Source organism: Sphaeramia orbicularis, chromosome 20 (assembly GCF_902148855.1).
Source record: "Sphaeramia orbicularis chromosome 20, fSphaOr1.1, whole genome shotgun sequence".
In the NCBI taxonomy this organism is placed as follows: Eukaryota; Metazoa; Chordata; class Actinopteri; order Kurtiformes; family Apogonidae; genus Sphaeramia; species Sphaeramia orbicularis.
In genome coordinates, this window is record NC_043976.1 from 26747542 (window position 1) to 26759469 (window position 11928).

Below are 11928 nucleotides of genomic sequence, written 5' to 3' on the forward strand. Positions count from 1 at the left end.
ACAACATTGATTCACCTGTAAAACCCATGGAGTTGGATCAATGACAGTGGATGGACACATTTGTTTTATGTTTAGTTAATGATAGTTTTGACTGGAAAAGTCACTTTTTCTTATGTTTTCTCTGGTTTGATATATACCACCAGTCAAAAGTTTGGACTCACGAGGGTTTTCTTTATTTTCATGACTATTTGCATTGTAGATTCTCACTAAAGGCATCAAAACTATGAATGAACACGTATGGAATGATGTAGTTAAAAAAAGTGTGACATAACTCAAAGCATGTTTTATATTTTAGATTATTCAAAATAGCCACATTTTGCTTTTATTACTGCTTTGCACATTCTTGGCATTCTCTCGATGAGTTTCATGAGGTAGTCACCTGAAATGTTTTCCAGCAGTCTTGAAGGAGTTCCCAGTGATGCTGAGCACTTGTGGGCCATCTGTGGTCCATCTCATGCCATTTGAATGAGAAGGTGAGTCCAAACTTTTGACTGAGAGTGTAGCTTTATGAACATCTACATGATGAGTAAATTTAATATAGGGAAAAATAGCGATTTTCTCTGGAAAAAATGCAACACATAGAGGATAATATTACAATAAATGATGATAAATCACTTCAGAAGGTAAAATCCTCAGAAATATTCATTTGGGAACTGCCACAAAAGTAGCACTGGGTTTTTATGGGTCAAATGAGAAGCTGTTACTTCTACTCCTAAGTACTTACAGCAGTGGTTCCCAACCTTTTTTGGCTCGTGACCCCATTTTAACATCACAAATTTCTGGCGACCCCAGACATTCCAAATGGAGACCTTTTTTTTTTTTTTTTTTTTTTTTTTTGGCTTAAATTAATTTGTTTTTGATCATGTAATAGTTTGCTATACTATGCTGCAAATAAATGTTAATTTTAGATGACATTTAGTCTATATAAAGTATATTATTGTGGATGGAGGCAGTAAATCCAGGTGTAGATTACTGCACAAAGTGAGAATTTTCTTTTCCTTGGTCAGGATATGTACAGTCAATCCAGCTTGGATTTACAAGGATCACAATTAATACTGAACAAACAATAACTCAAACTATGAATTATGAAAGAGCTGCAGCATCTGAAACTGACCACAATGAACATTTGACAGATAAACAGTATCACAGATAAACAGTGCCACAGTGCTTCAGTTTCAGCTTCACATTTTTTCATGTCTTTTATGGATTGGGACTGTCTCTCTCAACTCACCATATATTTTTTATTAGTAAATTTGTTTGTTTTTTTTGTTTTTTTATCAATTACTAGAAACTTCAGGCAACCCCACATGTGGTCCCGACCCCAAGGTTGAAAAATACTGACTTAAAGTGTGTTCTAGTGCTTCATATACTTACAATGAGGAGGATTCTTTAGTGTTATTGTAGATTATGTCATTAATTTGGATGAAATGCACTGATTATAGCATCTTTAAACCACTTTGTACTAGTTGGAAATGTCATTTCAGAGCCGCTACATGTCAAAATCCTAACTTAGTTGTAGACAATGGCTGGAAAAGTTGGATGTTTCATAACAGCAGAGGTAATTTGTGTTTGCTAGCACTGGTAATCAGCTGTATTTTAAAGCAGTGGATTAGTGGAGGTAGCTGTAGCAGTTCCTGGTTGTAGCTGAGATGTTGGAAAAGTCTGTTAATTGCTGCAGATGTTTCCCAGCTGTTGGTCAAAACCTTTTCCGTATTTTGGTCACACTCCCAGAGGGGATTGATGAGGTACAGCAGTAAACACAGACGGTGGCAGAAGTAAGAGGTGGAAGTCCTGTTCACGTCTGTAACTGTTAGATGGTCTCATTGAGGAAGGATATGAGAAGTGGTGATGCTCTAGCTCAGGGGTGTCAAACTCATTTTTGTTCAGGGGCCATATTTAGCCCAATTTGATCTCAAGCAGGCCAGACCAGTAAAATAATGACTCAATAACCTATAAATAATGACAAATCCAAGTTTTTCTTTTTGTTTTAGTACTAAAAGAACCTAATTAAATTATGAAAATATTTACATTTTACAATGAAGATGTGAAAAACCTGAAAAAACAGAAATTTCATTTGAAAAATTAGTGCAATTTTAACAATATTATGCCTTGACTTAATATTTATACATGTACATTTCATACAATGTTACATAAACATTTGGTAACAGGCAGAATATTGTTCAAATTTTGGAATTTGGAACTAAAATTTGAACAATTTCTACAATATTACATCTCTTATTATTAACACAACTACAGATCACAGTGGATCAATAAATGCTCAAAACATTTAGTAACAGGAAGAATATTGTTCAAATTAAACATTTCGGGTTGTTCATCTTTGTTTTTATTTATGCATTTTAAAGAATAGTTTTGTAAATGTAAGTATTTTCACAGTGTAATGTTATTTTTTTCACTTAAATTTTTTTCCACATAATTTTTCACAAAGAAAATTTGTAGTTGTCATCATTTATGGTTTATTGTGTTATTTTGACCGGAGATCACATTGGTCTGTACGTAGAACCCGAACCAAAAGGATTTTGATAACCTGGACTGTTCAGGTTAATTTTTGTACTTTCATCCTGCGGGCCACATTGGAACCTTTGGCGGGCCAGATTTGGCCCCCGGGCCGCATGTTTACCTCCGCCAAGGAGGTTATGTTTTTGCCAGGGTTTGTTTGTCTGTCTGTTTGTCTGTCCGTTAGTGTGCAACATAACTCAAAAAGTTATGGACAGATTTTGATGAAATTTTCAGGGTTTGTTGGAAATGGGATAAGGAAGAAATGATAAAATTTTGGTGGTGATCGGGGGTGGGGGGGCCCACGGGGGGGGGGCACTGATCAGCCTTGGCGGAGGTCTGCGCTCTCCTAGTGCTTCTAGTTGACACCTGTGCTCTAGCTCTTATGTCTGAACACAGCTGGCTTTTAACCACACAGCTCATCTGATTCTTACCGGTTTTCATTATTTCTTCTTCGAAGGGAAACTAAAGCAAAAACCCTACCAGCAACATATAAATATATATAAACCAGTAATTTGAGACCAATACTTTTTTTTTTTTTAACCCATAGATTGATTCATCCTCTGTAAAATGTTTTCTCCAGTACGTCCATCATGTAGATGCCTCGATCTCGCCTCTTGTGAGTGTAAATATGTCTCCAATGGAGGCTGAGGCCTGGCTCAAGGCAAGATTTTTTTTTTTTTTTTCCAGACTCTAAAAGAAAAATCATAAATGAGATATTCTGTGAGCTGCGGTATTGGAAACTAATACATGAAGTAGAAATGGTATTTTTTTTTTATTTAAAGGCTTGCCGTGTGAGGTTTAAGGAGACCTAAGGACAGAAATAGGATCATTTTTAACCAGATTTTCCTTTTGTATAATCACATGAAAATAATGGTTATTGTGGTTTTGTTGTTACAAGCCTGGATTGTGCTGTGTTTTTAGTAGCTCAGAGCTGCTTCATCCTTCTTTTTTTGTTTTGTTTTGTTTTGTTTAGTGTTGAGGAGCATTACTGTGTGTGGATGATAGGTATTATCCACAGAATGGACAAACTGAACTCTGGTTGTTGTGAAGGACTTTTACGGTTTTTGTGTTTTTAGTGGCTACCATAGAGGAGAGTGAGGCAAAGACACAATGTGTATCTTCACTACTAGATTTATTTAAGTATAAAATGAAGGGATAGGGGATGTTCAATAGGGGTAGGGATATTTTCTTTATGTCTGGGCCTCCTGTCCACATGGAGATGGTGTTTTAGGTAAAAGAAAAAAAAAACAGACATTTTCGCTTTCCAAAGTAGAATTTCTATTAACTCCTGTGTGCATCCTTATGGACAAGAAAATGCAGAGATCCGTACATAATGCTTTTGGTACATATGCCTCTGTACATCTGCCCCATAAATTTGTCATGTTTACCCCCCCCTTATCGGTGCCCCAGAGTATGCACACACTATACAGCCATGCAAAGTGAAGGTGAAACTTCAGACTTAAGTCTCCCACTGTTGTGCAGCTCATTTTCCTTTTCCCTACCTACGGAAAATTTAATTTGAGGGGGCAGGACGTTTGTTTATGGGGGCATTACCCTTCTTGCCCCCCACATGTTGGTAAAATTGCACTACTTAAATTAAAATGTTCTGGAAGGTTCTTTTGGGTAAATTGTTTTTGTTTTTTTTTTTCTTTTAGGGCTTGTTTTACATAGGGAAATTCTTTGGTTGCACAGTTCAGAAACATGCAAATTAGTCTCACAGATCAACGTAAAGAATCGTGATAAAATCGAGATCATGATTTTATTTTTAAAAAATCCTGATATGATGTTTTTGCCATATCGCCCACTCCTAGTGTGAACCGGACAGAGGAGCAGAATAAATCTAGTCATATGATTCATAGTGTACTCAATTACTACATAACATCATACTCGGGATGCAGTTTGTTGGGGGGGATGGGGGAGATCAACCCCTTCTCTGGTTTTTTACATCCCTACTTCTGCTCGATGAATTTCATCCTCGGGGGGGACAACCAACCAACTGAAATAACAGGCAGGTTGTGACAGTTTTCTTACACCTATATTCTACATTACTGGCATTAACGTTCACCTGAACCAAACTATGGGCAGTCTCAGAATTTGCGAACGTCTCCATGCACTGGGGTGCCATTAAGGGGGGGGGGGGTAAACATGAGTGTTCAGTGGATACAGATTAGAAGTTGTGAAGATTTCATGTAAGAGCCACTGTATAATAGAGGAATAGAACCCGGGAGTTGGGCACTGAAAGTATGGAAAGTTTCAGTTTCTTGTCATGCCAGCGTTAGTTGTGTTAGTTATGGACTGCACCCCCTGACTAAAAAAAAAAAACCCCAAATAACCCCCCTCTGTTTTTTTTTCAGACAAATCGCACCCTGATCATACTCATATCCAATGCACCATTTCCAGTCTTGTTGAATCACTTTGTTGCAATACAAGTGAATTCTATTGTGTTCTACTGGTTTCATATCCATCTTTGATGTTTCAGGTACGTATAGTTTCGGTTTCAGTGATGGACGTGTACTTCCCCGATACAATATATCCCCACAGTACACGGTGAATACAGGTTAAAATGTGAACAAACTGGTTAACAAAGTGACGACTGGTAATGTGAAGCGTGAAACAAGCGTGACACCTAACAAATTGACCAAAAGTATGCATTACAGTCTCAGAATTTGCGAACGCCCCCAATCACGGGGGCACCATAAGGGGGGGTGGGGGTAAACGTGAGTGTTCAGTGGATACAGGTTAGAAGTGTTGAAGATTTCATATAAGATCCACTGTATAATAGAGGAATAGAACCCGGGAGTTGGGCATTGAAAGTATGGAAAGTTTCAGTTTCTTGTCACGTCAGCGTTAGTTGCGTTAGTTATGGACCGCACCCCCTGACAACCAAAAAAAACCCAAATAACCCCCCCCCCCCCGTTTTTTTTTTTTTTTTGTCTGACAAATCGGACCCTGATCATTCTCATATCCATTGCACCATTTCCAATCTTGTTGAATCGCTTCGTTGCAATACAAGTGAATTCTATTGTGTTCTACTAGTTTCATATCCATCTTTGATGTTTCAGGTACATATAGTTTCGGTTTCAGTGATGGATGTGTACATCCCCGATACAATATATCCCCACAGTACACGGTGAATACAGGTTAAAATGTGAACAAACTGGTTAACAAAGTGACAGCTGGTAATGTGAAGCGTGAAACAAGCGTGACACCTAACAAATTGACCAAAAGTATGCATTGTAGTCTTTTGCCTCTGTTGAAGAGGCAGCGAGGGCCCTGAGGTCAGTCAATCCATCAGCACCTCAGACAGATATGTTACAGCTTAGACAAAAGGATTCGCCGTGCTACAAAACAGGACATTGAACATATACATCTCACATTTTGACATGCAGAGTCCATTTCCTGATAGCTCAAGCCCTGCAGCTGGTTTTGCTTCTTCGTTCACCGTGATGAGATGTTATACCACTAAGGTGTCAAGTAACACTGAGGAGAAAAATGCCGCATAGTGATCAAATGAGCCAAAAAAGGGGTTTCAAAGGAACAAAAGCTAATTGGAGGTAATATGACACCGGGAGCAGCTCAAGCATAACATAGCAGGTGTACAAGCACTAACAGGCTCCCTCTGCTGCTGTCGCCTGCCAGGCTCGGCTGATTGACACGACGTTGTTTCCCAGACCACAACAATGCCAACAGGGTCCTTATTCCATGCACTCTCAAAGGCGCCTTCTGGTAGACCATAAAGCACCATCAGGCTCTAGGCCCCGCAGTCATTCAATTAAGAATTTACTGGGCTATTGATTTCACCACAAGCGAAGTGTCTCACATCTTGGAAACAATAAGAAGCCTTTTACCAGCCTTTTACCTGAAGGGGTGAAAACACAGCCTACAGTGCGGAGAAAGGCGTAAAAGGACTAACGCATGATGCTGATACTCAGTGCGCACTAAAGTATCTGTCATGCTTTTTACAGTCTGAGTCAGTTTTGATGGGTTTTTTAATTTTTTTTCTGTATGTGAAGGTGGTTCATCTCAGCAGGATTATTGGTTTTATATGAAAGTGAACACCGCTATAACATGCAGATGATAAAGAAAAGGCAGCATAAACAACATTTAGATCCATACATGTAGGAATCTCATTTTTTCTTCAAACAAATAACATTTTCATCATAAAACTCTTAACCCTTTATCAGGAAAGTGACTGTTTTTGGTCATTTCAACAAACATTAAATATAGGCCCAATCCTGTGCCTCAGTCAGGTCAAGTGAGCATGTTGTTTTTTACAAGGGGTATTGCAATCATTTTGTCGTCTGTCTGTCCGTCTGTCTGTCCATTTAACAACGTAATCACATTATCTGAAGAATGCATTGAGATATCTGCACTAAAGTATCTGTCATGCTTTCTACAGTCTGAGTCAGTCTTGATGTTTTTTTTTCTGTATGTGAAGGTGGTTCATCTCAGCAGGATTATTGGTTTTATATGAAAGTGAACGCCGCTATAACATGCAGATGATAAAGAAAAGGCAGCATAAACAACATTTAGATCCATACATGTAGGAATCTCATTTTTCTTCAAACAAATAACATTTTCATCATAAAACTCTTAACCCTTTATCAGATAAGTGACTGTTTTTGGTCATTTCAACAAATATTAAATATAGGCCCAATCCTGTGCCTCAGTCAGGTCAAGTGAGCACGTTGTTTTTTACAAGGGGTATTGCAATCATTTTGTCATCTGTCTGTCCATCTGTCTGTCCATTCAACAACATAATCACATTATCTGAAGAATGCATTAAAATATCTGCACCAAATTGATACTGTGGATGCATCTTGGCATGGAGCAGAAGCCTATTGAAAATAGTGCATCTTGACCTACTTTTTCAAGGTCAAATGGCAACATGTCCTTTCAATGATGTAATCACATTATCTGAAGAATGCATTGACATTTCCGCACCAAATTTACACCAAACCAATCTAATGCAAATTATAGGGCAGTAACTTTCAACCGAATCTTACACTATATTTGGCTGACTGGTATTAAAAGTGCACATGTTATGTTTACAATACTATATAGTGATTCCAAAAGATTTTATAGACATTTTGAAGTCTACTTCAATCAACATTTTCTTTATCATTATCTAAAAAGCATCTGAAAAGGATTTAATTTTTTTTTTTTTTTTTTTTTTTTTAATGTATGGCTGTATATCATATAATTTGTATTATTTTACTTTAGATTATTTAATTTTTTTTTTTTTTTTTTTCCTTGTGTAATTGTTTATTTCTGGGGAGGTATTTACATAAGCCTTTTTTGACTTCTGCACAATGGTGTTACTTGCATGAAAATTGTTTTTTAAATTTTTCTCTTGCTGTTTATGATGTGCAAATAAATGAAATGAAAGCTGTAAATAGTGAATATGGGTGTTTTTTGTCAGTTTATGACCTTATAACAGTAGTTATATTGCATGTATTTACTTTTTTGCAAGTGCTGCTCAGATGTTTTACAGAAAGAGGAGGGAGATGACAATGTCCAATAACATACAAAGGTTGAAATTTTGAAATTCATAGTATTTAAATGAGTGCTTTATAAAGGGTTAAACAGGGTTGGTAGTTTTTCAGGTGGAGGGATTTTGTTATGTGATGACAAATTTGGCCCATTTTACACAAAATAAAGTTCAGGCATTTTTGATGTTGACCACAAAGATTGACTCATGAAGTTAGATAATCAAAGAGGTATAATTACTTGCACATTAAGTGTACCTGCAGAGCTATAGTTGAAGGACTGATGACCAAACAATTACTCGCACACAGTATGTTTGAATAGGGTTGAATTCTGTGAAGGTAAACGCTATGTTTTAGGTAAATGTTGTAGCTATTGAAGGTAAATGTTATATTTTATTTGTTTGCCACTTGGGGGCAGCAGGAAAAACATAAATACATAATTTGTAATAAAATCCTAGGGTTTACAAGGCAAAAGTATATGGAAACTGATTTACACAGGTTTTTGTCAAGTTGTAAATGTAAGTGTGATATTATGTAAGTTCAGGTCTGTATTTTTCATCTACAGGCCTTGGCTAAATGCATCCAGCTTTTCAGAATTGCATTTAATGTCAATGTACAACTGATTCTTTTAATGTGATTATGTAAAATTTCAGAGAACACATAACAGTCTTTATCAAACATCCAGACATACATTAATATTTTGCCTCTAAATTGTGTAACTTGGATCAGATTCTTGGTGTTGCTTGCACTAGTCGTTTTCATTCCTTCTTGCAGAACTTGTGCAGCTGAGTCAGGTTTATAGAACTCATTGCACAAACCCATTTTTCGCAGTATTCACAGTTGTAAAAAATAGTGTGAATGCATTTAGCCTGTAGATGTATATAAACTCCCGACCTCAGCTGTATCTGGCTCTGTCGCTGCTAAATGCTCCACTTTCTCCCCCAGCTGTCCCTAACTTTGTCTTTCTGTTGTTTTGGTGTTTGGCAGGTTGCATGCAGTGGGGTAGCTGAAAATAGCATCCTGCTGCAGCTGAAAACAAAGCTGATGAGAGTGAACCCAAAGCATCAAAATGAGCTGAAAGATTTACCCTTCAGTGAATCAAAGTGATTATTTATCGCTATACTCTTCCCCCTTTTCATATACAAGCAGTCAGCCATAGCAGAGCCACTGCTAAAATAATGATTAAGTATGGTTTATTTAACACGAAAAAATCAATTTTAATTTTCTTTCTGCCTCCACATTAACTCAGTGCAAGGAGTCAACAGGATTTCACAGCTCTTTCTCGCCAAAAATGCCCCAAATTCTCATAGTTCCATCAAAGTTGACCAGCTTTGATCTATTCCCAGTCCAGCGGGCCCCCATCTGTGCATAGACTGACCCCCATGTGACATCCAGCACAGGTTGAGAAACTTTTACTTGAGGCGACTCTTGCCTCTTTAGACAGAATCTTCCCTCAAGAGTCAATGTGTTCCAAATGTGTTTTATTTATCATTTGCAGCAGAGTTTTTTTTTTTTTTTTTTTTTTTTACAAAACACAACTGTTGATGTGACACGAGTCGGGATGATTATAGGGCCAATTGAGAGTATAATGAAAGTGAGAGGGAGGAGCAGACGGAGAGTGAGTGAGTGAGTATCGGCCGGGGAGCTCAGGGAGAAAAGGAGCGTAAGAGAGTAGCGCAGCCTGGGGAGAGTACACGGAGATGCTTAATGAATTTGGTCACAGCGCTGCACAATGAAATCTTTATCCAAGGGGGGATGAGGCGGGGGACTTGGCAGAACCATGGCGTTTCTCGGTTAGGGTGAAAAATAGAAATCCCACTGTCCCCCTGTTGGCTCTGCCTCATGTCAGCTGCCTTGGTTACTGAGTTGGCTGCCAGCGAAACCCCTGCCACTCCATCCCTCCTCCTCCTCCTCTTACTCTTCTTTTACTCTTTCGCTATCTGTCCAACTCTCCTTCACGCTCATCTGCTGCTCTATCACTTTAACCTCTTTGTCATCTCCATCTCTTCTGTTTTCTCCAATACAGTTTGTTTCCCCTCTCTCTTCACTCTTCCTAACTTTCCCTCACCTTCAGAGCATATTCACTACATGATCAGTTCCCAAAGTGCCAACTGCTGCTGCTGCAAGTCAATAAATGATGTTCAACACACACTGGGCAAGACTTACCTTGTAACAGGTTGCTCTGATTATCATGTGTATCAAAATCAATGCATGACTCAGAAGCAAGGATTCAATCAAACAAATAATTCCTACCTTTTTTTTTGAAGTAGATTTTCCTTTGCAGCCAGTGCAATTTTCGCACTTTTTCTGTCCTTTTCTGTTTCAGATCAGCAGCAAAGTCCAGCACACAACCTCATGCAGAAGCAAGAATAATAATAATAAAAAAAAAAAAAAGACCAAAAAGAGAAAGATGTGGCACCTCCTGCTTAACTCGGCTCCTTCCTCCTCCTCCTCGCTGCTCCTTTCAGCGCTCAGGGTGAGTGAAGTGTGAGACAAAGTAATCTTCAGGTGAAAAGACTAGACTTCTTCCCTGCCTCCCTCCCCTCCCTCAGTGCCTTCCCTGCTGCACTCTCTCTCTCTCTCTCTCGCTCTCTCTCTGTTGCCTGCTGTGCTCGCTCTACCTGCTTGCAGCTGTGTGGCGTTGGACGATCTGGTGGAGCCACTGCCTCTCCAGCGTTCCCTCCTGTGTCTGAGCGCTGTGCTGTTGCTCCATCCATTCCCCCTCATTTCTCTGCCTCTCCCTCCCACCTCCCACCTCCCTCCATCCCTCTACGGCTCATGAATGTTTAGACACGGCAATTGTAGCTGAAAGGCACCGAATTAACCCACAGGACTCAAAATACACTCTTTCCCTCCACTCACTTTTCCCCAGTTTTTCTTTTGTTCTCGCTTTTGGTGCGACCCCTCTCTCTGTGTATGTGACCCTCCTGAATAGTACAATCAGTTCTTTTTAGGGGGAGTGATAGTCTATTAACTTTGTGGTCCCTGCTCTTGACTGGATTTTATCAACACACACACACCGACTGAGGCAGGGATAAAAGATTATGGTCTAACATCCATGATGAATGTGCAATCAGAGAAGCCAGTCCCATCAAATTAAAATGCTCAGCACATGAACACACATTATAAGAAAATTGGCTCATAAAATATGAATGTACAAAACAAGAAATATGTATGATGAATAAGTAAATATTTACCACCCTGGCTCAGTAATTAATGATTAATTGTCCTTAAACAAGTCTAATTGGAGCTAAGTGAAGATATTGAGTCATTGGAAAACGGATAAAAATCTTTCAGCGACAGCAAACTGCTCGCGTCCCTGCAGGCTGAGGAGTGTTTCCGATGAGCTCATTGATTGATGTTGCATGAGCTCAGACAGTCAAAAAATCAAAGTCAGACTCAATTTTCTGAGGTTGAGACTGGTGTTTTTTTTTCTAATATGGAAATGTAAAGGTCCAGTTGTAAGATTTAGATGGATTTAAGGGGATCTGAACACAGGAATGGAGTGTGTTTTTCATTAGTGAATAATGACTTGAAAAGAAGAATCAATGTGTTTTTCAATCTTACAATGAGTTTATATCTAGAAGAAAAAGTGTGTGTCTTCTACTGAGTTCAACATGATTTGACAGAAGCCCAGAGTTCATTATTTCTTATTGTTGTTTTTCCTTTTCACGGCAGGCATCAAGTATTAAAGGAGTGATATTTTTGCTCTTTTTCAATGGAATTATGCATTTTAAAACATTTCCCTGTGGTCTACATAAACTGTAAATGCTATGCTTGGGTCTGAATTCTTTAATTCAACTCCACACGTCCATCTTCAACTGTGTTTCTGAGTAATGACACCAGAAAAGTTGTTTTGAGTGCTGGCCCTTTAACCCTGTAAAGCCTGAATCATTGAATCATTGACAGAAAATTCCAGTTC

General features: G+C 38.5%; 1 protein-coding gene across 1 annotated transcript in view; it reads right to left on the reverse strand.

Annotated features, from left to right (window-relative positions):
- LOC115410947 (cadherin-20) overlaps positions 1-10597 on the reverse strand; it is a 151674-nt gene extending 141077 nt beyond the window's left edge. Inside the window, exon 1 of the mRNA XM_030122791.1 lies at positions 10260-10597. The gene's annotated coding sequence lies outside the window, so the exon portion shown is untranslated. The remainder of the gene's footprint in view (positions 1-10259) is intronic.
- Positions 10598-11928: the final 1331 nt, after the last annotated feature.